A 24,935-nucleotide genomic window follows, 5' to 3' on the forward strand; every position below is an offset into this window, starting at 1 on the left:
CCCTGCCCACTCAGGCTTCCTCTTGCCTATTCCTGAGACAGCAGTTATTCTGGCCATCTTCTCTTTAGCTGCCAGGCTGTGATACTGAGGAGACTGCAAGGCCAAAGGAGCACCATTCTGAATATTGACTTTTTTTAAAAAAATTGTAGATTTAAGGACAGAAGCATCAGGAAAATGGGCTAAATACATCCTGGCCTCAACTGGTTGTGAATGCATTTAGAACCCTCCCTCCCTCCCTCCCTCCCTCCCTCCCTTCCTTCCTTCCTTCCCCCCTTCTTTCTTTTTTCTTGTTCATGTAGATTTCATTGTGTTTGTTTCCTTACCTTAGAAGAATTCTGCTTAACCGAAGCTCCTCAGAGCTGAGCATGCATGAGTTCCCAAGTTCTAGCTTTGAGAATGTTTCTGTGTTTCTGAGTGTCATAGGCAATGCCTGTCTCTGGGTGTTTTCATAGCATGAACAGCCCTGAGGCAGCTTCTTGTTCAAGGACTGGGGGAGAAATACTTGACTCAAACACACAGTTAATTCAACTGTAAATGCCATGCTAAGTTGCAGGTAGCTCTGTGGGCCTCGTCCCTAAAATGTGTGGGTGACACATTTCTGGCTGCTTCTGCCTTCTCTCCGTGGTACCCAAAGTGTGCCCCCCTCCACTTCTGGTGCATCAGAATTGGAGGACCTAGCCTGTTTGTCTCATCATGATTTACGGCCCTTTAAGTGATGTTAAATGCTCCGCCTCATTCTAGCCTGGAAGAGGGCTGATTTTCCTGGCTAACTAGTTAGTCTCTTTGATAGTATTTGCCTTGTCTATCCCAGAGAGTCTTTTTTTTTTTTTTTTTTGGCTGTGTTGGATCTTTGTTGCTATATGCGGGCTTTCTCTAGTTGTGGCGAGCGGGGCCACTCTTTGTTGTGGTGCACGGGCTTCTCATTGCGGTGGCTTCTCCTGTTGCAGAGCAAGGGCTCTAGGTGTGCGGGCTTCAGTAGTTGCAGCACGCGGGCTTGGTAGTTGTGGCCCACGGGCTCTAGAGCACAGGCTCAGTAGTTGTGGCGCATGGGCTTAGTTGCTCCACGGCATGTAGAATCTTCCCGGACCAGGGATCGAACGCATGTCTCCTGCATTGGCAGGAGCGCCAGCAGGGAAGTCCCTATCCCAGAGAGTCTTATCCAAGGCATGGACCTCAGCATATCAACACAGTTCCAGTGAGGAAGGACCCCTTCATTTCTGTTAGTGTGGCTGGGGTTTTTCTCTGCTTCCCTTCGTCTGCTAGAAGGTGCCCAGTAGGCTGGTCATTTTAAACTTGTAAAAACAGCATAGCATTAAAATAGACACTAAAGAACGTTTTTTAAAAATTCTCTTAATCTTCTCCCTTCCCAAGGCAACACTTTTTATTGTTGTGCGTTGTGATGTCAGGCTGACCCCATGTCCAACATGGCTTTTTCTCTTCACGTTCTATCAGAAATGTTTTTTCATGTTTCTACGGAGACTTCACAGTGATGCCTTTAATGGCTGCAAAATCTGTGTGCTGGTTTCCTGAACTGCCCTTTGCTCTTGGTAATCGAGGGGCTTTCCATTCTTGGGCTCCTGCAATGAACGTCTTCACAAAGAAACCTTTTTGTTTTCATTTAATTACTCCCTTAGCATATAGTCCACAAGAGGAATTTCTGGGCCAAAGCGTGGAGATGCTCCTCTGGCTTTTGACAAACATTTTGACATTGCTTTCCAGAAAGGGAATCAATGTACTCTGCCATCCCTGGGGGCTCCATGCAGCCTGTTAGAGCCGCTTGTGCAGAAACCAGTCTATAAGGATTCCTAGCTCTCTCTTCTGTTCAGAGCCTCAAAAATCATCCCCATCCTCCTGAGGAAGTGTTGGAAATGACATCTCCAACCAAAAAGAAAAAACCTACACGAAAAAGACAAACAAAAAAAACCAACTCTGGCATCACACGCTACCTAACGAAGACGTAAGTACCCCTGAGAGTTAATGATGATGGTCAAAACACACACTTGGGTGCTAGGCGATGGCTTGCTCTCTCACATTATTTTCTTAACTCTTCTAGCAACTCTCCAAGGTGGGTATTTATTATCCCCATATAAAGATGAGCAAACTGAGGCTCCGAGAGATGAAGTAACTTGCTTCAGGTAATGACTAGTGTTAGAGCCAGGAATGAATTTTCATCTACCTTGCTTTATAGGAACAAAAATTGTGATGCCAGCGTACTTAAATGTGTATTTGAAGGACACATCATGAAGATCAGCATCAGCTTCAGTGCATCTTTGAGAAAAGGACTGTGCCTGTGGGGATGAGACAGTCTGAGGGTCAGCCTGAAGCCGATTCAGTCTAGACTCATAAGCCCAGGTGAAAAAAACTCACAGGCACAATGACACAGGGTATCGCTGATCAGGGAAACCCAACATCAGCTAATAATCTGCGAGTGCTATAGCCTAAGTGAACCCCCTAATTGGGGGAGTCAAAATAGTTTGGGGAGTCAAGGAAGGCTTCCTGGAGGAGGTGTTGTTTGAGCTGCAATTCAAAGGATAACAGAATCTAGAAGAAGAGTATGGTGGGAGAGGTGGGGAGACCATTCTAGCAAGGAAGTAGTGTGTGCAAAGGCCCTGCGGCTGGAGAAAACTAGGCACTTCTGAGAAACTGAGAGAAGGCTCATGTGGCTGCAGCGCAGAGCAGGCAGCCTCGTGTCTTCTTACCTCATTGTACCAGCTTCCGTGGGTCGACAGAGCAGGGGCCACAGGTGTGCTCCCCTTCTGCGAGGGGCTCTGGATGGTGATGGCAGCACAGGCTAAGGGTAGGTCATTAGGGAGCATGGTAGACAGGGTACATTAGCTTCTCTAAACTTGCGTCTGCCTCATTCCAGTTCAGGAGGTTGGAAAGTTGAACCCCACGTTCTCCAGACTCCCTGACAGCTCCCATTCTGGATGTGAATCAGGTCCTGTCAGTCAGACACAGGCATGAATGACTTGGACAGGGGAACTGTGGCAGAAACCTTCCTCCTGCCCCCCTTGGGCTGTTTTCTGATGCTAAACAAGGTCATGGAAGTGTGAGGATTTCTGCAGCCATGCTGCAAAGCCCATTCCATAGCTTCCCGGCCGTGGAGAGAGTCGTGGTGGCAACAGCAGTAGCGGGGGTGGCCTCAGAGGGCAAAGGTCCCCTGGTGGGTCAGTTCTATCTGTCTGGGAGTCAGTCCTGGAGGCCAGCCTAGGAAGCCTCCTCTGGCCCTTCCAGGAAATGTATCTAATTCCTGGTCTTGAACCCCTTCCTGTTAAGATGCCCTAGGGCACACTGTTGATGCCCCCCACCGACCACCTGGGTTCACCTGCGCTGTGACAGTTCCCAGCTTACCTCCTGAGTGCCTGCATCAGATTGTTCTCTGATTGAGGGCTTTTTCCAGCACCTGGAATTCACTCTGCTAAATACAGGGGCAATCCAGGGGGTGAAGGTGTGAATGTCCTGGGGCTACTTTCAGCCACTGGGGCATGGGATTTGGTAAGTGTCCCACTTTCTGCCCCTGTGGGGAAATTCTGGTACATGGTCCACATGATTTCTCAAAGGGTCTTTAGTGAGACTGAGCCCCAGTTACCCACAGCAGTAACCCGCTCATGACTGATTTTCTTCTGCTATCCTGTTACACTTTCCCCACTTCCTTACTTGCCTTTCCTGGGATCGCCTCTCGAATAAACCACCTGCACCTCAACCCTTGCCTCAGGGTCTGCTTTTGGGGGAGCTCAAGGAAATACAATTAAATTGTGTGTGTTCCAAATCTGGCTGTGACAGAGGGGCACCAAAGACTGATTTACAGACACAGGAATGGATACTTTTTAACTAAGTCAAACATACTCCAAGCAATGACATCACTATGCTTTGAATTTATATCCCCAGGCTTTTAGCCTTTTAGTTACAAGACTGGTTTCCCAACACATTAAAATAAATTGCTGAAGTTGTGTCTTTGTCAGTCCATCCATCCATCCATCCATCCACCCACCCTTTCATCTGTCCAGCCAGCAATCATTTATCAGACCTCTGCTTGGGCCCAGTGTTGTGCTAGAGGCTGAGGATACAGAAACTAATTAGGCTTCCTGCCTGTCGATTACTCACTGTGATGATCCTACAGCAAATGTGGTTCTGCCATCTTGAGTGCCACTCGGATTTCTGCACATAATGCATTTAGCATGGCCATATAAACTCAACACTAATGCCAGCTAGTGGTCTTATCATATAAACATACTAATCATAACATTTCCATCTATCCTGGAAAGTGTCTCCAGCGTTCAAACTGTGTCTCTATTTTATTAAAATGCCCTGTATTAAGACACTGCTTCTAAGGAACTAAATTTAGTTTAAGAAACTGCTCTCAATTTTGAAGTCATTAAATGTAGCCTTTTTGTGTGTGTGCATATGACAGAGAAAAATTACAGGCAGAAGTGTCTATATTGAAAATCCTGCATTAGATTGCCATCAGTTGCTAATAATACATCATAATTTTCCTTATAGGGTTAAGCTTTTCTCTTTTCTCGTCTACCTGCCTTGCCGAGATAACCTCTAAGGATGTCCTGGAAGACGGTGGGGCTGAAATTCAAAAGCTTTCATGACAGCTGAGCTCTCCACGCAATTCATTATATTGGAAAGATGGGGAGGAGAGAGTTGTCTGCAAAGATAATGACTGTGCAATTTCCAGTCCATTCTCCTTGCAGCCAGACCTTGGAGGCAGCCCATGGATGGGTTTCATCAAGCAGACCCTGCTGATCTCTCATCCCTCTGGGAAAGGGGTGTGTACTGGGAAAGAGGTTGTGTCTGGCTCAAGCAGGAGCAGGCTGAAACCCTGGTAGGATAGGCCAGTTTGTGGGAGGAATGGGATAGGGAAATAAAGCGGGGCTCATCCCCAGAGTGCTTGGTTCTAGGGGTCTTAGGTGTGGTTCTGGCTGACATCAGTGTCAAAGGGTCTCACTCCAGATGGTGGGCTGGGAACAGGAGATTGACACCCAGCCTAGGCAATAGTTCTCTGCTTTCTCTGTATCCCCAGCTTTGAGCCCAGAGCCCGGCAAAGCAGGAGCTCAATAAACATTTGTTGTTTCACTGAGAAAGCACTGGTATACGATAACATGCGGCAAGGAAATCAGCCAAGCATAGTTCCCACGGGAAATAAAGTCACCTTCTTCTCCAGTACCTGCCTATGGAATGAGGTTCCTGGTAGGAAAATCCTAGCCCGAGTGTTGGACTATGTACGGAGAAGACGATTTCCTGCGTTTGTGGCAGACATCCCCAGCAAGCACTGCCCAAGAAGGACAGAAGATTTCCAAGGACGGGGGGTGCTACTGTTGCTGCATCTCTCATAATAGGCTAAAACCGGTGAAATCCTGTGTGGTCCCCAAAGGAAGCCAAACCAAGCTTTAAACACAAAGCGGGTGTTTCCTCTCACTGGAAGGCGGCAGGTGTCACACATGCCATGTCTGCCGGGCAGGTTTTCATTCACACTTTCAAGGCTGTTTCATTTTCCTTCCCAGCCCTGCTACCCTCCTTCCTTTATCCCCCTTTCATTTGTCACCAGTGTGCCCTTGGCAGGTTCTCAAGGTTATGGCCACTGTGGGAAGAGTGGCCTTGCCTGATTACAGTAGGGAAAAGAGAACACTGAAAAACTACAGAAAGTAGCATGACAGCAAAACTTAGAAGAATTATTATAAGCATTTGAAATCTTCCTTGAGCCCCCCTCCCTCAAAAAGAGAATCATTTATTTGCTTTATTGGCCAATGGCAGAGGCCATTATCTGTCCTGCTAAATCAAGTCTCTGCTTTCTTCTGCAGTAAGAAGAGAAGCAATTTTCATTGAGCACAAAGCTGCTTGGAAATAAAGACTGCCTTTCCTGGTCTTCCTTATAGCTAAGTGCGGCCATGTGACTAAATTCTAGTCATTTAGATCCAAGCAGAAGTGACGTGTTTGACTTCCTTTTTTTTCCCTTTTCTTTCATTATTAAAAAAAAGAAGTATAATTCACATAGGGATCTTAGCTATACTGTTCAATGAAATTTGACAAGTGTATACATACACTTCAATCAAGATAAAGGACATTTCTAATACCCGTGAAAGTTCCCTACATCCAATCAATTAATCCTCTCTGCCTGCTTCAGTCTGGACAGCCCCCACCCCGAGCTAACCATTGTTCTGATTTCTAACACGTAGGTTAGTTTTATCTGTGCTTGAACGTCAACGGTACAGTATGTACCCTTTGTATCTGGCTACTTTCACTCAGTACAATGTCTGTGAGATTCATCCATGTTGTTCTTTGTATCAATTGTTCATGCCTTTTTACTGCTGAGCAGTGTTCTCTTGTACAGATGTGTCACATTTTACTTATCCATTCATTCGCTGATGGACATTTGGGAGGTTTCTGGTTTTGGACCATAAGATTAAGGCTGCTGTGAACATTCTTGTATAAATCTTTCTGTGGACATGTTTTCATTTGTTTTAGGAATAGGATTGCTGGATCAGTGGGGAGGGGTATGTTTAACTTCATAAGAAATTGGCAAAGAAAGAGTTTTCCAAAGTATCTGTTCTACTTTACACTTCGGCCAGCAATGTATGAGAGTCCCAGTTCCTTCATGTTCTCACCAACATTTGGTGTTATCAGTCTTTTTCATTTTAGCCATTCTGATGGGTGTAATTTGGTATCCTACTGTAGTCTTCATTTGCATTTCCCTGTTGACTGATGAAGTTGAGCACATTATTACATGCTTACTGTCTATTCATATGTTTTCTTTTGTGAGATGTCTGTTCGCCCGTTTTTAAATTGAGCTGCTTTTGTTTAAAAAAAAAAAACAACCCTAATTTATTGAGGTATATAATTTACATGCACTAAGATGCATCCATTTCTGTGTAGAAATCAAGAGTTTTCACAAATGTTTGTACTTGTATAACCAGCATGACAAGCATGATGTAGAATATTTCATCATATCACCAAGTCCTCTAAATGCCTCTTTGCAGCCAGTCTTCCTTCTCCCTTCCCACTGCTAGCCTTGGGCAGCCACTGATGTGCTTTTGCCATTATAGATTAGTTTTGCCCGTTGTAAAATTTCAGATGAATGGAATCATACAGTATGTATTCTATTGTGTCTAACATTTTTGCTCAGCATATGGTTCTTGAGTTTTATCCATTTAATTGCGTGTATCAATGTATTTTTCTTTTTATAGCTAGGCAACATTCCGTTGTATGGACAGTCCACCATTTGTTGATACATTCACTAGTTGATGAATAGTACATCAACTAGTGGGTTGGTTCCCAGTTTGGGGCTTTTCTGGCAAAAGTTCTATGAACATTTGTGTATAAGACTTCAGGTGGATATATGTTTTCATCTCTCTTACATAAAAACCTAGGACTTGAATCACTAGGTTGTATGCTTAACTTTATAAGAACCTACCATATTTTTTCCCAAAGCGATTATATCATTTTACATTCCCTCAGGTATGTGAGTTCTGTTGCTTTGTATTCTTGTCAATGCTTGGTGTTGTCAATCATTTTAATTTTAGCCGTTTCAGTGTGAGCGTAGTAGCATCTAATTGTAGCTTTAATTTATAGTTTCCTGTGACTAATAATGTTGAGCACATTTCCATGTGTTTATTTGCCATCCATATATCTTATTTTGTGAAATATTTGTTCAAATCTTTGCCCCCCCCCCCTTATTGGATTTTCTTACTATTATTGAATTGTAAGGGTTATTTACTATGTTTCCAAGAATTTCCTTCCTTGTGCATCTAGGTTAGTTTAGGCCATAAGAGACATTTTGCACAAGGCTTTGCACAAGATAGAAGTGAAGCTGCAGGTACGTTGTTGGACATTCTGAAGGTTAGCAAGAGCACCGGGAACGCTTGCCTCGATGGCCAACAGCTCTTTAGCTCCCATGAGATCCCCTTCTTCTCTGAGTTGCAGGTCAGCTGCACGTGCACCTCTGAGGTGAAGGCTATTAGCTTTTCCCGTAAATCATCCAGAGCATTCAGTTTGGAAAGTGTGAGCGACAGCTGTGGATTCCAGTTTGTCCTCATAAGTTCCAGTTCATCCTTGTGATTCCAATTTGTGCTTTCCTTTGTCCACATTCAATTTTCCTTTCTGGCTGGCAGTCTGACTGACCTCTAGTGATTTCAAGCCTAATACTAGTTACAGAGGCAACAGCCTGTGGGGACTGTCCCACCAGTGCCTCATACTGTGTAAGGTCAAACTCAGGAAATTAATCCTTGATTCTGTGCCCTGCTTCTCTGATAGGAGTAGCTCTGTTTCTCTGATCGACACTGACTGCTACACAGTCATCTAAGGCTAGGTTGGTTCCTCCTCATTCGTGGACAGTCTCTCCCCTCAGGGATGCCACATGCATTCCAGACTGGTTCCCCATCCCTTCTCAGGTAGGGCAGCTGCTGTGGCCCTCTACTTACCAATGAAATGCTCATTTCTTTTCGGAATTCAGTTCATCGAGGCTTCCTTCTACCCTTTGCTCTTTGCTAGACCCATAGAGAAGTAGGATTTTAATTTTTGTCCAGATTTTTCTCATTGTTACCACAGGATCAAAAGTCTTTTACATTCTTCTCCATCCTAAATATCAGCAGAACTCTGGAAATTGTCCTTAAAGCGTGGGTGTGGGCCTTTCTCATCCTCTTTCCCCCTTTCTGGGCTGGGAACACTCATGACTGGTGCTACATCAGCTGTCTTAGTCTTGGCAACAGAGAGCACTCCTGGCTCTGGCACAGGGCAGAATGGGAGGAATAAGGGTATTGCTATACAAACCCTGGACTGCTGACTTCCAGAATCTTGATATGGGAAACTAAGACCTTGAGTGCTTAAGCCATGGATACTTTTCATTTTCTGATTCATGCTTCTGGGATTTTGTGGGGCTACTCAGGGTAGGTAGTGAAGGGGAGAATGATAGAAGGTGGAAGCAAGCCAGAAGGCTCTACAAAGACAGGGTAGCTGGGGAGGGGACAGGATGTAACTAGTCTAAGGCCAGGGTGGCTGAGGTGGAAGGGGGGCTATGAGGTATGCTGGGAGGTTTGCAGGGAGAAAATGTATATTATTTTTAAGCAGCCTTGGTTTGTGTTGTGTGATGTAGCTTCCCTTTTGATAGTTCCCAAAGAGGCCTTCTGTAATGGACCTACATTTCTTTCCAAAGCTGTAAGGAGTTGGGTCTGGGTTTCTTTAGACGCAGCCCTGTGCTGAGACGGGCCCAGTTTTATTTAGGTTCCAGAAAATGATTTGAAGGGAGCCCTAGGACTGAAGATGATTTGGTTACTGAGTGTCCCTTGGGGAGGGATAGTTCAACAGCGCCAGGGCCACAGAATGTCCAATCTGGAAGGTCTTGGGCAGCCGTCCACCTACACCCCCCTGTTGCAGATGGAGGCAGTATCTGCCTTGATTGAGACTTGCTCTCACTGCCCATTTTCTCCTTTGGACCAGGTTGTTTAATGGCTGGACTTCCCATCTCAGCTTCTACTAGGAACTCATCCCCTCTCAGCCTAGCTAGGAGTCAACAATCAACAAACTCAACCTTGTCTGTATCTCTATTTCCCAAATGGGAATTCAGCCTTGTGAACTTGACACACATGATTTTTATCATTTCTAGGATCTTCATTGAATGACTGGAATGGAAGGGAACTCCCTTGGCCAACCCAGAGGAGGAAACTGTGGCCCATGGAGGGGAAGTGACTCATCCAAGGGCATATAGCCAGTGGGACCTGGGCTGGCACCTCATAGCTCATGATCCAGAGCACTTCCCACACCCTCAACGCGAGGTGGTATGGAGCGAGGGAAACAACATTAGAAGCCAGTTACACTGACTTTTTATCCTGGCTTCCCTCTGAATTATTGTTGACTTTCTTCTTCCCATCCCTTTGGAGGCTTTCCTCTCCTTCGTGGCAGCAGAGAGATGGAAGGCAGTTGCAGCAGCGGATTCACCCTGACCACAGAAACAAATTCCACCATCTCCCAGTCCTTTCCTATACTGATGGTCCCAGGTAGAACAACAGGTGAGGCAACATGAATTCATAAGAATGCTTTATTTAACTCAGTGGTTCTCAATGGAAGGGGGAGATTTTACATACACACCCCTTCCCCTCCACTTGCCCTGGAATATTTGGCAATGTCTGGAGACAATTTTGGTTGTCACAAGGGGGTTTGGGATGGAATTGGAGAATGCTACTGGCATCTAGTGGATAGAGGCCAAGGATGCTGCTAAACATCCTACAATGTACAAGACAGCTCCCCACCCCCACCCCCATGACAAAGGATTATCCAGGCTGAGTTGGTAATACCCCGATAACCGAACCATGAAAGCAGTAGGAGCTGTATCAGGTCTGTGGCACCAAAGAGGCACCAAGCACACAGGCTCACTACAAGCCCATTCAGTTACAGCTTAAGTCCATCTCTGATCTCATCCTTCATCCACATCCTAATTGTTTCCCCAGTGTCCCCCATTTGCAAGTGTGGAACTCTAAAGACTAGAACTTCCCGAACTGGAATGTGCATGTGAATCATCTGGCGATCTTGTTAACTTGCAGATTCCGGTTTGGCGAGTCTGGGATGGGGTCCGAGATTCCGCATTTCTAACGTCTTGGGTGATGCCAAGGCTGCTGGTCCCCAGACCAGATTTGAGTACCAGTGAGTAAGACCTGTGTTGCTCTTCCCCTAATGACTGTTTTCTTCCTGCATGTGGCTTTCCTTATTGTATCACTAACATGCTGGGGGGCGGCATGTTTTGTCACTGGGATACCCTGGAGAGGGGCTGCCAAGTTCAATCTCAGCGGGACCCTCTGCTCTACTGGCTGTATTCCAACTTGGCTCACCTCCTCTCGAGGTTGTAAGAATGTAAACAAAAAGCCCAGGAGATTTGATGGAGTAATGCCGGTCAGTTCCTCCGAGTTATTCTGTCAGCTTTCCCCAATAGCCCCTCTGAATGGACTCACGTAACATATTTCATTTCCACTAACTAAGTCTAATAAATTTCCCTCCTAAAATAAAACATTAAAAAAATATTTATTTAATTTGGCTGCTCCGGGTCTCAGTTGTAGCACGTGGGATCTTCGTTGCGGCATGTTAGTTGCGGCATGCGGACCTCTCAGTTGCAGCATGTGGACCTCTTCGTTGTGGCATGCATGTGGGATTTAGTTCCCTGACCAGGGATCAAACCTGGGCCCCCTGCATTGGGAGCGTGGAGTACTGCCCACTGGACCACCAAGGAAGCCCTAAAATAAAACATTTTAATTTTGATGAATAGTACTCAATTCTCTCACCAAATATCAATACCTTTAAAATTTCATATATCTCTATAAAAAGAAGTCGACTGCTGCACCCTTAGCTCATGATCGATATTCTCTGTTAACGAACATCAGCAAGTTACTCAACCATCTGAGCTTCACTTTTCTCGCAAGGAAAATGGAGCTAATAATTCCTACTTTGCAGTGTGATAGGCATTACCTACAATCATGCTGTCTTTCTCTTGCTAGCTGATCTGGCTTAATCAGATGTGGTAAGATGACAGACACGGAAACAATTGCCTTGAAAGAAGAGTTTATTACTCACAGTTCCCCAAAGAAGGGGGCACACAGTGCCCTGCAGGGCCACATGGGGAAGCACCTGGGTGGGCCAGGAGTGAAGGAGTGAAGGGAGAGCATGGTCCTTCCATGGGAAGGAATGCATAGGCAGGGTAGGCAGGTTTGAGCAAGTTTCGGATTGTATAGTTTGAATAACGTCAGTGGGCTCTGGGCTATAAGGGTGGTCTCTATATGTCTGGCACCCGGCCTGGTGGTGATTTAGGGCAGGGGAAACATTAACATGGTATTAGAAAGCTAGATGAAGGAGGAGGTGGATTTATGGGCTTTGGATTGGTTGGTTTGCATAGGAATAGCATATGGAAGGCAAGGTGTTTGCTGTCTTTAGGAATTAGTCAGCCCTGGGCGGGTCAGTCTCTCCAAGATCAGCAAGGCCCCAAGATGTCAAAGCATTACAAAATACAGCAAATAAAAAATTAAATTAAAAACTTGATCAGTACATGGTGTCAAGCATGGCTTTGGTCACTAACACCCCCCGCGCCCCTTACAGACTGCTCCTCACCACCTCAAGTGAAGAGACAACTTATGTAAATGCGGTGCCTTCCAACCAGATGGCTGCCCCTATGTCCCTCCTCTGGAAGACTTCTCCTGCTGCCTCTTCTTTGTAGGAAGTCAGTGACAGCGCTGCTTCCAATTCACAGAATTTCCAAATGGCTGTGTAATCATAGACCCATGTAAGCATGAGCCCTGGTGTTCACAGGAAGAGGAGAAAAAGCCCAGCTCCTTGCCCCTGTGAAGCCGAAAGTCTGCTTCTGCATTTCCTTTTCATGCTGGTAGAATAAGGCTAATTTTGACTTCCCAGCAGCTCTGACTCCAAGTGAATAACTAGAAGCAGCAAGCAACAGGATTGGGACCTGCTGGTGCAGTTAGAAATAAACAGCATGTGCATGGATTCCAGAGGAAAGCTGCTCTTTGTGGGGGAGGAGAGAGGGATGGTGGGTACTGGGAACAGATGAATCTTCATCCTGCCTTAGCACTGGGGCTGCTTCTCAGAAAGATAGCTCACAGCACTATAGAACTGCCTTCCTTGTGAAGTTTAAAAAGCTCAAGAGAAGCGATGTCAACAAACAGCCATTTGAGGACAGCGGGGGTGTATGGGGGCTGGTGAGGCAGGTGTCATTATTGCCTTGGAGCTCAGTGGGACACTTGGGCTGCTGGGCTCCCCGTTGCTGGGCTGCCTCAGGGGAGAGGGGGGGCCTGCACCCAGTAGGGTGCTTTTGATTGCAATGAACAGATGAACCAACTTAACGTAGCTTCCAAGGTTGTCTGACATTGCACTTCAGAAGGTCATCACGGATGCTTGGTCCTTTCTACCTCTCTCTCCCGCCATCCGCAGTGTCAGTTTTGTTCTAGGGCTGGTTCCCTTCTTTGTAGGATTGCTGCCAGCAGCAAGCTGGGCTATCTTCTTCCCCATTTATTTTAGGAAGAGAGAGAAGCTTCCTAGTCTTGTTCTTAAAAGTAAGGAAGCATAAGACATGAAGCCCTAGCAGACTTCTTATCGTGTATCATTGGCTAGAACTGTTCCCCAGGCCCAGGGGAGTGGCATATGCTGATCAGCTTAGGCCTGAACTCTTGCTCCAGCTGCTGAAGAAGGGAGACGGGATTTCATTTTTGTTGGGTTTGCATTGACTAAATGGGGCCCACCTGGAGGCAGGGTCAGTCCCTGAAACTGAACTGTGGCCACACAGTGGGGGAGGGGGATGGATATCGGGGAGTCAACCACCACGTCGACTGTAGCATCTTATCACTGGAGCCAGGAGACGTGGGCTCAACCACTTGCTAGCTGTGTGACTTTGGGCAAGTGGCTTAACCTCTCTGAGCCTGTTTTTCACTTTTTTTTAAATGGGAGAAAAAGATGTTTTACTTAATTTTCAGACCGTGAGGGTCAATGAGGTATTGGGTGTAAAAGCCCTTTTAAGGTGCACATGTGAGGAATCAGGAACATCTGTCTCTTGACCAGCTCCTTCCAGATAAATTAAGCAGACCAACCCCTGCCTACTAGAGATGATGGTTCAAGATGGTGCAGAAGCAGAGAGCAGAGGGGTTTACAGATGAGGATGAGTTAAGGGCAAAAGAGGAAGACTGGAGAAGTGAAGAGTCCAAAAAAGTGACGCCGTGTCCTTCCTTGTGCCACTGCTGCTCATGTGAACTTTGATCACCTGGTCCGGGTGGTGTCCGCGAGACTTCTCCACTTTCATAGTTAATGTTCTCCCCTTTGTAAGTAATTAGCATTTTGTGGGGAAGTCTTTGAGACTATGTAAATATTTTGTTTATCCTCAAATTTTTATCCACAAGTTTTAGTATCCGCTAATGATTCTTGCCTGAATTATTATTATTAATTATTACTATGATACTTGCCAAACTGAGATTGTCTAACTGTATCACTCCCTATTTTATTAGCCTCTGTCCCAGCTTAAATCTAAGAGCCTGAGTCTCATCCTTGGTCTTAAATGGGGCATTCTTGGTTTTCAGTGGAACTAAACTCCTAACCACCTCTGCCTCCTTCTAGACCTGCAGCCAAATAGCTCCAACCTTCAGCTCATTTAATGTTTTATTTTCTTGAGTTTTGGTCCTTGGAGATATTTATTTTGTTTTTAATGAGGGTGTGTCTTTTTAATTTTCTCTTTTTATATTTCATTTGTTATTGCTTTGAATTTGGGATTGGGGCATGATGCTCAGTATAGGTACTTGAATGACATTTTGTCTGGATTCCATAAAAAAAAGGGAGATGGTGGTTGCTCAGAGGGATGCCAACCAAAAATTACGTCCTACTTTAGCCATATATGCCAGGGTGGCAATAGAGGAATGACAAACAGACCACTGGGCAGTGATTCAAGAATCCTTGGACTTATTTCCTGTAATATCCTCTATCTGCTAACTTGCTGTGTGACAGTGGACAAATGACTTAGGTTCTCTGGGCCTCAGTGCCCTCCATTGAAAAATAGTGCTGTTAGACTACTTAACCTATGAGGTCCTTGTCAGCTCTAGAGTTCCAGGAGTCTACAGGGGATAGTTTAAAACAATGCTCTCTATGTTACAGTTGGAAGGACTGTTGAGAGTATTTGTTCAGTTCAGGCAAATGGTAAATGTGTCGGCCACTCTAATGAAATGAGTACATTTTTGCTCTAAATGTCATGGATGTTTATTATCAGATTAAACTACAGCAGATCTAATTTTAGCTCTTCCAATTCAAGAGCAGCAATGAAGATTAAATGTTAGGCATAATTAAAGATGCAGATGTAGTTATATTGAATTATAAACCTCATTAAGTGCAACGTCCCAGGAAGGCCCCTGAGACCAGCTACAAAGGACTTCTAGTTGCAACACTGCAGTTAATAAAATATTGTAAAGGAGATCTCACTCCAAAAATATTACGACTTGGATGCAAGGAGTTTTTAAAAGCATGGTTGGAGTTGGTTTCAGGGGTAATTTCTTTGCAGATGGTTGGAAGGGAAAACTTTTCCTCAGCATCTCCACAGAGAGCCTCATTGGGGTTTGGTGCTCCCACCTCAGTCTCCCAACGTGGGTTCTAGTCTCCTGGGTCAGCAAGAAGGGCAACTTCAAGGTCAGTCAGATTTCATTCCAGAGCCAGTAGTAAGTGGAGTTGGTGGAGAGGGCAGAGGTTTACTACGGACTAGAAAGCCATGTTTTTATGTATGTAGAGAGAAAGGTTCTCTTGGTGACATCTTCTTTTCTGTCTGTAAGGATAATACATTATCATTTTACAAATTCATACAATACAGAATAGGATAAAGAAGTAAAAAAATCCAACTACTTTAAGATAATCACTGTTAATATTTTGATGCATGGATCTCTCCCTCCATCCCTCCCTCCCTCTCTCTCATATTCAACAAAAACAATAGATCCTACCTTAAAACTGTTTTTCCATCTACTTTTTCATTTAACATGAAGTAGACATCTTTCCATGTCAATAAATATTGATACATATTACCTTTTCTAATGGCTAATGATATTCCATTGTATGGATTTAATTTTTGAAAACCAGTCCACCATTAGTGAGCACTTAGATCTTTCCAAAAGAAGTTTTCTGTTTTTTAGCTATTGTAAATAATACTGTAAGGGACATCCTCATTCATGCATCTTTGCATCTTCATTGGATTTTACCTCCTTAGGATAAGTTCCTAAAAAAGGATTAGGCAGGGTCAGTTATCTAGTTGCATAATAATGCTGTGCAATGAACGACCTCCAACTTAGTAGCTTAAAACAATAAGCATTTATTTTGCTCTTGAGTCTGGGGGTTGGCAATGTAGGTGGCGCTTGACTGGGCTGCTCTGGGCTTGGCTGGTCTCACTCACATGTCTGTAGTCAGCTGCAGGTTGGGTGGCCTCAGCTGGTCTTGGCTGGGACAGTTCGGGTGGCTCAGCTTTGCTCTGTGGCCCAGACATGTTCTCAGGGCAAAGGCAGAAGAAGAGGGAAAGCAGAAACAAGTAAGGGCTTTTTTAAGTGTCCGCTTGAGACCAGTCCACTAACATCGCATTGGCCAAAGCAAATCACGTGGCTGAATGCAACCTTAAGAGGTAAAGATGGGAGGAACCACAAAGTCACATTTCAGAAGGCTTGGATACAGGGTGGGGTGTTGATTTGGGGTCTCCCCCATTGGCAGTCAAAGCACATGCACATTTAACATTTTGATGCGTACTTACGCAATGTCCAGCTGATGGGACCTGTTTACACCGCCACCAATGATGATGAGCTACCCTTTGTGGAGTCTTCAGTTAATGGGTCCAACTTCTGCTTCCTGACGGGCATTCTCTGCTCAGGGAGACCCATCTCTCTCCTCGCTGTCCCATGAGCATCTCATGCTGATTTTTCTCCAGGCTCCTGCTGCTCTCTCCTATCTCAAATGTTCTTCCTCCCTCTATCCAACCCATGTCCCTCCCACCCACCATATATCCAAATCCTGCACATTTTTCAAGGCTCATCTCTATGCAACTCCCAGGGATGTTGCCTTCCTCTGAGATGCGGTAGGGCAGGTAGGGTGACCAACTTGTTCCAGTCTGCCCAAGATTTTACTGGTTTTAAAAACGTAAAGAAGTCCTGCATCTCAGGAACTCCCTCAGTGCTGGGCAAACCCAGCCAGTTGGTCACCATAAGAGAGGGGGTTGGCAAACTTTCAAGGGTCAGACAGTGACTATTTTAGGCCACATGATCTCTGTTTCAACCACTTGGCTCTGCCAATGCAGCATGAAAGCCACCATAGACAGTACGCCCCAAATGGGCCTGTCTGTGTTTCAATAAAACTTTATTTACAAAAACAGGCAGTGGACTGTTTGCTCCATGTGCCATAGTTTTCTGATTCCTGCTTTAGGGCTTAACATTTGTTCTGCACAACTTAATCCTACATCATATTTTCTCTTATGTTGTTTCATGTGGATTTGTCTTGTCTCCTTGTTTGGAATGTAAGGGAAGTATAATATCTTGACAGCATGCTCTGTCACTTAACAGCTATGTGAACCTTTCTGGCCTCAGTTTCCTCATCTGTCAAATGGGATAATACATAATGGTATTGACCTCATAGGGATTTCTGAAGAGTAAATGAGTTAATCTTTGTACTGCCCCTGGTGCACCTGGCACATCATGAGGACTCAGTAAATGTGAGCAGCTGCCACCACCACCACCACCACCACCACCACCACCACGATCAACCCATGTGACTTCTGGAGGAGCTAGCACAGTTCTGGTTACAGAAGAGGCTCAATAAATAGAATCATAAAGATAGATGATGTTAAAGAGGGAAGGCTCTTCAAGAATGTCTCATTTAACACCCTCATTTTAGAGACGAGCATCGTGGAGTTACTCCTGTGCTAAGGACGGTGGGATGCTATCCATCACAACCGACAGTGCCCCCCCCCCACCAGATGTTACCCACCTTCATCCCGTGGTTACCCATCAGTCCCTGCATGCCCAGAGGCCAAATTCTAGCTTCCATGTCATGGGCAGTCCACGGAGAAGGCCAGCTTTTGTCTTGTTTTCAGTCCCCTGGTCTTTTCCTTGGGATGGTGTTCACTCACCTGAGCTGTGCAGGTGAGGCTCAGAAGAGGACCAACCTGAGGTGGTAGCTGGGAGGTCCAGCACAGGTGGAGTCAGGTGCTAGTAGTGTGTTGCAAGTGGTCAGAACTAAGGCCGTTGGGTGCACAGGTGTGCTGGGCTTGCCTCAAGTTGGGGCCTGGCATGTGGTGTGCGGGCAGACACTTGGCTCAGGCAGGCCAGACAGGGCCCTGGGCTACACCGTGCCCTTCTCTTAGGGTGGGAGGCGAGAAGGGGAGACCCCATGGGAGATGCTGGTCCAGTGACCCCTTTGGTCAAGTCTCTGCCGCCTGGTTCTTCAGGCGCATCCCATCGGGATACTTCTTCCATCCTGGTGCTGGTTCAGCTTTGATCTGGGAAAATATGATGCCAGGCTGCTGGGTCCCCAGCTGCCATCTTCTGCAGCAAGAGTGAGACTTCCTGATCCTGCTGGCTTACGCGCACTTCATTTCCCAGTAATTAAACAAGTGGAGATCAAAGCCGACAAATCTCCCCCATCTCTCAGCGCAGTAGACGATAGGTAAATATTTCCAGCAACAGTTTTTTTTTTCCTCATTAAAAGTGAGATGTGAAATGTCTTCTCCTTACTTTGAAGAATACTGATAAGTTCAAGGTCACTCCAGATAAGATATTTAGTTTGACTGTCTTTATTATTCCACACCAGTTGTTGGTCTGTAAAAAATTGGGTTAACTTGAGGGGATTGCAGAGGCTAAATCATAGCAAATAAGTCAGAAGACAAAGAGTAAAGAATGATACCAGGATGGCAACTGGTCCGCACTGTGGAAACCTACGCCTTGTGTATTATCTTCTCGTTGCCGGGCAGGTGCAAGGGCTTATGAGGCCAGTATCTAAGGTGGGTCCTGGAGTCCTACATATGGAATCTCAGGCAGATGGCCCGATGCTCTCCCGGCTGGGCTCCAGAAGAGACCATTGAGATCTGCTGTTTTCTTTGTAAGGGAAAGAACCCATCCCTAAGGCCATGAATCTGGGGGAGCTGGTCTATCCAACCTGGGTCAACAAATGCCTGCTGGGTGTCATCAGGCTCTTTTCAGTGCAAAGAACAGACCTCCCTTGAGCAGGTGGCTATTGTAAAGACACCGCAGGGACTCGGAGTCAGAACAGGAATTCGAGTATGGCTCAAGGAGCCCACAGAGCCTTGGGAAGGTAGAAGACAGCCGCTTTCTGCTCTCTTCTGACTGCCCTCCCTGGCTTATCCATCCTTGCTGCTTCCTCTGACTTCCATCTGCTCACCAGCTCCCAGGACTGCTCTGAGTGCAGGTCTCCCCCATGTCCCCTCTGTCCATCTCTCACAGCTTACCTCTTCAGTCCCTCGTTCTCCGGTTCCAGGCTCCAGAGAGAGAGAGGGAGAGAGAAATCTGGCCGACCTGGGCTGTCCTGCGGAGTGAAGTCACAGGTTTCTGGCCAGGCTGGGGGTGTTCCAGGCCACGCCCCAACCCAGCTAGCTGTAAGGGTGGGGCCTTGTCCCCAGAGTCACACGGTAAAAAAAATGCCAGCTGCCCCTCAGCAGCAGATGTGGGTGTGAGATTCTCCTCATGAGGGACTCTGGTGGTGTGAGGCTGTGATGGGCGTTTTAATGGGTGTCAGAGCGGGACCAAGAGGCTGATGGCTTGGGTTGGACTCTTGGCTGGCTTTTTATCAGCTGTTTTGCTGGTTTGTTTTTGAGGTGTAATTCACATGCCATAGTATTCACCGTTTTTTGTTTGTTTTTTTTTTAATTTATTTTTTTTTGCGGTATGCGGGCCTCTCACCGCTGTGGCCTCTCCCGTTGCGGAGCACAGGCTCTGGACGCGCAGGCCCAGCGGCCATGGCTCACGGGCCCAGCCGCTCCGCGGCACGTGGGATCCTCCCGGACCGGGGCACGAACCCGCGTCCCCTGCATCGGCAGGCGGACTCTCAACCACTGCGCCACCAGGGAAGCCCCTATTCACCGTTTTAAAGTGCACAGTTCAGTGGTTTTCATTATATTTACAAGGTTTGGCGACCATCACCACTGTCTAATTCCAGAACATTTGCATCACTCTCTGCACTCAGGGATTTTCCCGGCGGTCCAGTGGTTAAGGTTCCGTGCTTCCAGGTGCCCGGACGAGGGATGGAGCTGCGAGACGGCGTCGGGAGCGGCTCGCTGGCTCGCGTTGGCACCCGTCGCATCTGGGGCTTTCCGGAGCCGGCTGAGCCTGAGGAAAGGTGGTGAGGTCTCCGACGGACGGCGGACGCGGCGGCTCAGTTCAGGGTCTGGTACCATGAGGTCAGTCACCGTTACTCTCAACGGCGTCATTTTGCCCAAACCGGTGAAAGGTCCTCCTCCCTTCTCCGTGTGTTCTCCCTTGTGATCCCCTTTCTCTCTGTCGGGACGCTCAGTAGCAAGAACTTTGCTGCTCTCCTTGAGGAGCTATATTTTTTGTTCCAGAGGATGATGATGATGATGACTAACAGGGCATGGAGGAGTGTGGAAAGGAGAAAGTCCTGCCTCAAGAAATGGTGATGCTCGCACCCTCTCCTCATTCCCTGTCGGCACGTGGGACAGCACCAGGGAAAGCTCGCAGCCTCCCAACCCTAGTGAAGCCTCCTGCATGGTCTGTGACCGTAGCTCAGATCCCCAGGCTCTGGGGGGCTCCTGGAGATGTGCTGCCCACCGAGCATAATCAAATTATAAATAAACATAATAAATATCAAAAAAAAAAAAAAAAAAAAAAATTCTGTGCTTCCACTGCAGGGGGCACGGGTTCCAGGAACTAAGATCCCACATGCCGTGCAGTGCTGACAAAAAATTTTAAAAAAATAACTCTGCACTCAAAGCAGTCCCTTGCCGTTTCCCCTCCCCCAGCCCCAGGCAGCCACTGATCTACTTTCTGTCCCTGTGGATTTGCCTTTTCTGGACATTTCATGTAAATGGAGTCATACAATATGTAGCTTTTTGTGTTTGTCTTCTTTTACTTAGCATAACAATTTCAAGGTTCATGTATATTGTGTAGCACAAATCAGTACTATGCCTGAATAATATTTAATTTACGGATATGCCATATTTCATTTTTCCGTTCATCAGTTGATGGACATTTGTGTTGTTTCCACTTTTTGGCTATTATGAATAATGCTGCTATGAATATTTGTGTACAGTTTTTAGGTGAACACGTATTTTCATTTCTCTTGCGTAGATATCTAGGAGTGGAATTGCTGAGTTATATGACACTTCTATATTTATCTTTTCTTTTTTTTGGCCACACCACTTCCTAACCACTGGACCACCAGGGAATTCCCTATATTTATCTTTCTGAGGAACTGCCAGACTGTTTGCCAAAGTGTCTGCACCATTTTACATTCCCACCAACAGCATACAAGAGCTCCAACTTTTCCATATCCTCACCAGCACTTACTATCTGTCTTTCTGAGTAGAGCCATCCTGTGGGTGTGAAGAGGTATTTCACTGTGGTTTTGATTTGCGTTTCCCCAGTGGCTAATGATTTGAGTGTCTTTTCATGTACTTATTGGCCACTTGATACCTTCTTCGGAGAAATGTCTATTCAAATCTTTGCTCATTAAAAAAATTTGACTTGTCTTTCATTAATTTACTAGCTGTTTGACATTGGGCTCATTGCTCAATCTCTCTGGGACTAAATGTTTTCACCTTAACAGTGGGGGTACCTACCTCTCAAGGTCGTTGGGGACGTTACATGAAGTCACGCGTGTCAGTGCCTTCCTTACACAGTGCCTGATCGATGGAAAAAACTTATTGCGCCACTGTGAAGACTAACTTAATTTCTCAATAGCATAATCTCTCCTCCACAGAGGAAACCGTTTTGCAGGGAGGGAGAAGGGACTTATGGACAACAATTTGATCAGCAGCTGAGAAGCTGTGTCTGGATGGAGAGCGAGGATTCTCATCCCCACCAAGGGACAGATGTCAGTTACAATAGATGCTTAATGCCTTTTTTGCTCAATAGGGTTTCAGGCCAGGGCTGAGGACAATAGAAGAATTTGGGAAGTGACAAAAGGAGATAAGCTGGGGGGACATACGCAGAGAACAGAGAATCCTTAAAGGTGGTTTTTATGGAGCTTCACCTTGTGATGTATAAAATGTCTTCCTTGTCTTCCCACCAAAGTGTTAGTAAAATCTACATCTCACTAAGAATTGTGTTGCACCGTGATTAGTGGAAGATGTGAGTCCAGGAAGTGCAGGGGGTCAGGTCCCTTTCCTAGCTGCTCGCTGCTGCTGTGTGATGGGGGGCAGGCTGGCCCCGTCAGCCTCCGTGGTTCAGGGTGGGTATATTCAGGGCAGAGATCTCCTAGCCCTATTGGGTGTGGGTGGTGCTTCGGAGTCTGGCCCCCAATCGACTGAATGAGCATGGGGGTTTTACTTCTGCTGTGCTGGTGTCACTTCCTCTTGGCTGGTGCATAAACCCACTCCAGGCTGGGTCTGCAGCTGGTACAGTTCCTCTGACAGTGGCCGTCCCCCGGGGCCACAGAAGGGGATTCTCAGCCTTTCAGATTTCAGTAGGGAGAACTTGTTTTGGGTGGGCACTGCCTGCAAGATGCCTGTGGGCTACACCAATTGTCTCCTATCAACGGGATGCTGAAGTTAAAACTATCCCCATATCAAGAAAGTACTGCCTTGCTGGGGCATGGGCATTTCATGCCCTCAACATGGGATTCCATGTCAACGCTAGGATCATCCCTCTGGGCATGTGTGATGGCTGGCATGTGTGCACGTACCACCTGAAGAACTATTAGAGAACACCCAAGAGGACAATTTATTTGTCAGTCCACAAACACAGATTAAATAGCACCTGCTGGGTAACGTGCACTGAAGCATGCACTGGGGGAAAGACAGAGGTGAATGAATGAGATCTGCCATTCCATCTAGTGGGAGGGATAGAGTTAGACCAAGAGGGAAACAACATGCAGAGTTCATGATAGGATGAAATAAACGTCATAGTACAGTTCAAAGCAACCTGCTGTGGGTGGAGAGAGCACTTCATTGTAACTGGAGCACGAGGGAAAATGTGGTAACGGGTGATGGGGCCTTGGAAGGAGGAGGATGCTCCCAGCTGAGGCACTGCCAGGATCGACGTGGCGTGGGTAGACGGTGTGGGGTGTGAGCAGAGAAGGGTGGTTAAGTTCTGGTGGCTGGAGCACAGGAGGTGTGGACAGCTGACTGGGAGAGGAGGCTGAAGAGGTGAGCTGCGGCCAGGTGGTGGGAATCTTTGGTGTCAGGCCAAGAGGTTTAGACTTTATTCTGGAGGCAAAAAGGAGACCAAAGAGGACTTCAAACAGGGGCTGTAGCATGGTCCTGCCTCTTTTTAGGAAGAAAGTGCGACAGAAGGAAGACAGCTAGGAAAGGTGAGAGGCTCAGAAGATTAATCAATCATTGTTACTTATATTTAGGAGTGAGAATTCCATTATGGATTTTTTTTAAAACAAATAGGAGTCCTCATCAGATGCATCCTTATCTCAGACCCATATTGAAATATTTACAATGACTCTGTAATTGAACCCTGAATAATGCTGGCCACTGGAAGATCTCAGGGGCTGGGCTTCAGTGGGTGATGGTGGAGTAGGTATTATTGGGATGGTCCAAGGGATATAGGAAGCCCTGGTCCAGGATAGGGCCAGGTGAGGATGGAGTGGAGGGTGGATGAAGGAGAGGATATGAAGTAAAGCTGATTAGACTCTGAGTCCCTTTGGGGCAGGGGCCAGGTCTTCTGTTTCCTGCACAAGGTCTGGGGCATAAAGAAGGGGCCTGCTCCATCCTCAGAGATCAACCATCCCCATCCCCAAGTCATCATTCTATCAGGTGGTCCCTCCCTCTTCTTGGATCCACGAGAAGATAGAGCAGCTGGGCAGTTTGGAAATTCTGTAATCAGCTGGTCAGGACAGCGGGGAAACATCATGACCGTCTTCTGGCCTTGGTCATGGGCCTGCAATCTGGGCCCACTCTTGAGGCTTCAGCACCTTCGAGACACAGAGCGAGCACCTGCCTTACAGGACAGAGGCACAGGGGCTTTGAATGTCCCGAGTTTGAACAAATGGGAAGGGGAAAGGGAGGTCTGCCTTTCTTTCTTCGTCTTCTTTTGAGCCTTTCCTGGAGGTCTATGAGTTTCTTAAGGGCCCTGGTTCTCCTAGACCCACCCATAAAGGTCTGGGGTGGTGGATGACCCAGAACCTGTATTTTTAACAAGTGAGTCCGATGCCTTCCAAAGTTTGAGCACTACTGATATGGGAAAAATTTTCTAAGGAAAAGGAAGGGTCTGTGTATTTAAACCCAAATATACTAGGGTTCAAATGACCTTGAATAGAAGAAGCCATTGGATTCTCTTTTCTTGCGGGAAACTGCCAAGAAATTTGAGTATTTAGAAAAAGTCCTTCCAGGTTTGTACCAGAAATTGTCACCTTTTTGTAAATAATATGCTGCCTGAATTTCTGTAGACCTTACCAGCCTGTGCATATGGAAGAGCCATGTTACAAGTAATAATCCCAGCTAACCTGATTCTACCCCAGCTGTACACACAGCATCTCTAGCATTTCCCGTGAGGTAACTTAAACATGCTAAGGATCAAGTTCTCATCCACCAGGTGGCGCCATGGGCTTCCCAAGGTTCCGCTAGGCATTGGCCATCTTCCACCAGGCGCCATCTCTTGGATACCGCAGAATTGGCATCATCACCCCCACTGAAGCCTGGGCTCTGAGGTTTTCCAGTAGCCAACACTATTCAGAGTTCAACTGCAGAGTCACGTAAATATTTCAGTATGTGTCTGAGATAAGGATGCATTGGATATTTCTAAAAAGACATACCCAAATAGAATTACCACCCCTAAAAGAAATTTGTAATGATTTCTTTTTTTTTTTTTTTGGTCATGTGGGATCTTCCCAGACCAGGGCACGAACCCGTGTCCCCTGCATCGACAGGCAGACTCTCAACCACTTTGCCACCAGGGAAGCCCTGTAATGATTTCTTAATATCATCCAATACCAAGTCAGTGTTCAGATTTCCAGTTGTCTCACAGATGTCAAATTTTTTAAACAGTTTGCTTATTTGAATCAGGATCCGCAAAATTTCGTACACTGTGACTGGTTCATTTGTTTCTAAATTTGTCGTTCTTTTATTCTGCAGTCTCCCCCTCCATCTGTTTTTTTCCTTCTTTCAATTTAATCATACAAGAAACCAGGCTGTCTGGGTTTTGCTGATTGCAGCCCCTTGGTGTCCTTTAACATGCTCTTCTGCTGTATTTCCTATAAATTGGTAGTTGAATCCAGAAGCTTGATCAAATTCAGGTTCGTTTTTT

At 46.3% G+C, this 24,935-nt stretch overlaps 1 pseudogene; it reads left to right on the forward strand.

Moving 5' to 3' along the window:
• The window catches only part of LOC103089508 (essential MCU regulator, mitochondrial pseudogene), a 23,609-nt pseudogene extending 3,521 nt beyond the window's left edge, over positions 1-20,088 (forward strand).
• Positions 20,089-24,935: the final 4,847 nt, after the last annotated feature.

Source organism: Lipotes vexillifer, unplaced genomic scaffold (assembly GCF_000442215.2).
Source record: "Lipotes vexillifer unplaced genomic scaffold, Lipotes_vexillifer_v1.1 scaffold240, whole genome shotgun sequence".
NCBI classification, from domain to species: Eukaryota; Metazoa; Chordata; class Mammalia; order Artiodactyla; family Lipotidae; genus Lipotes; species Lipotes vexillifer.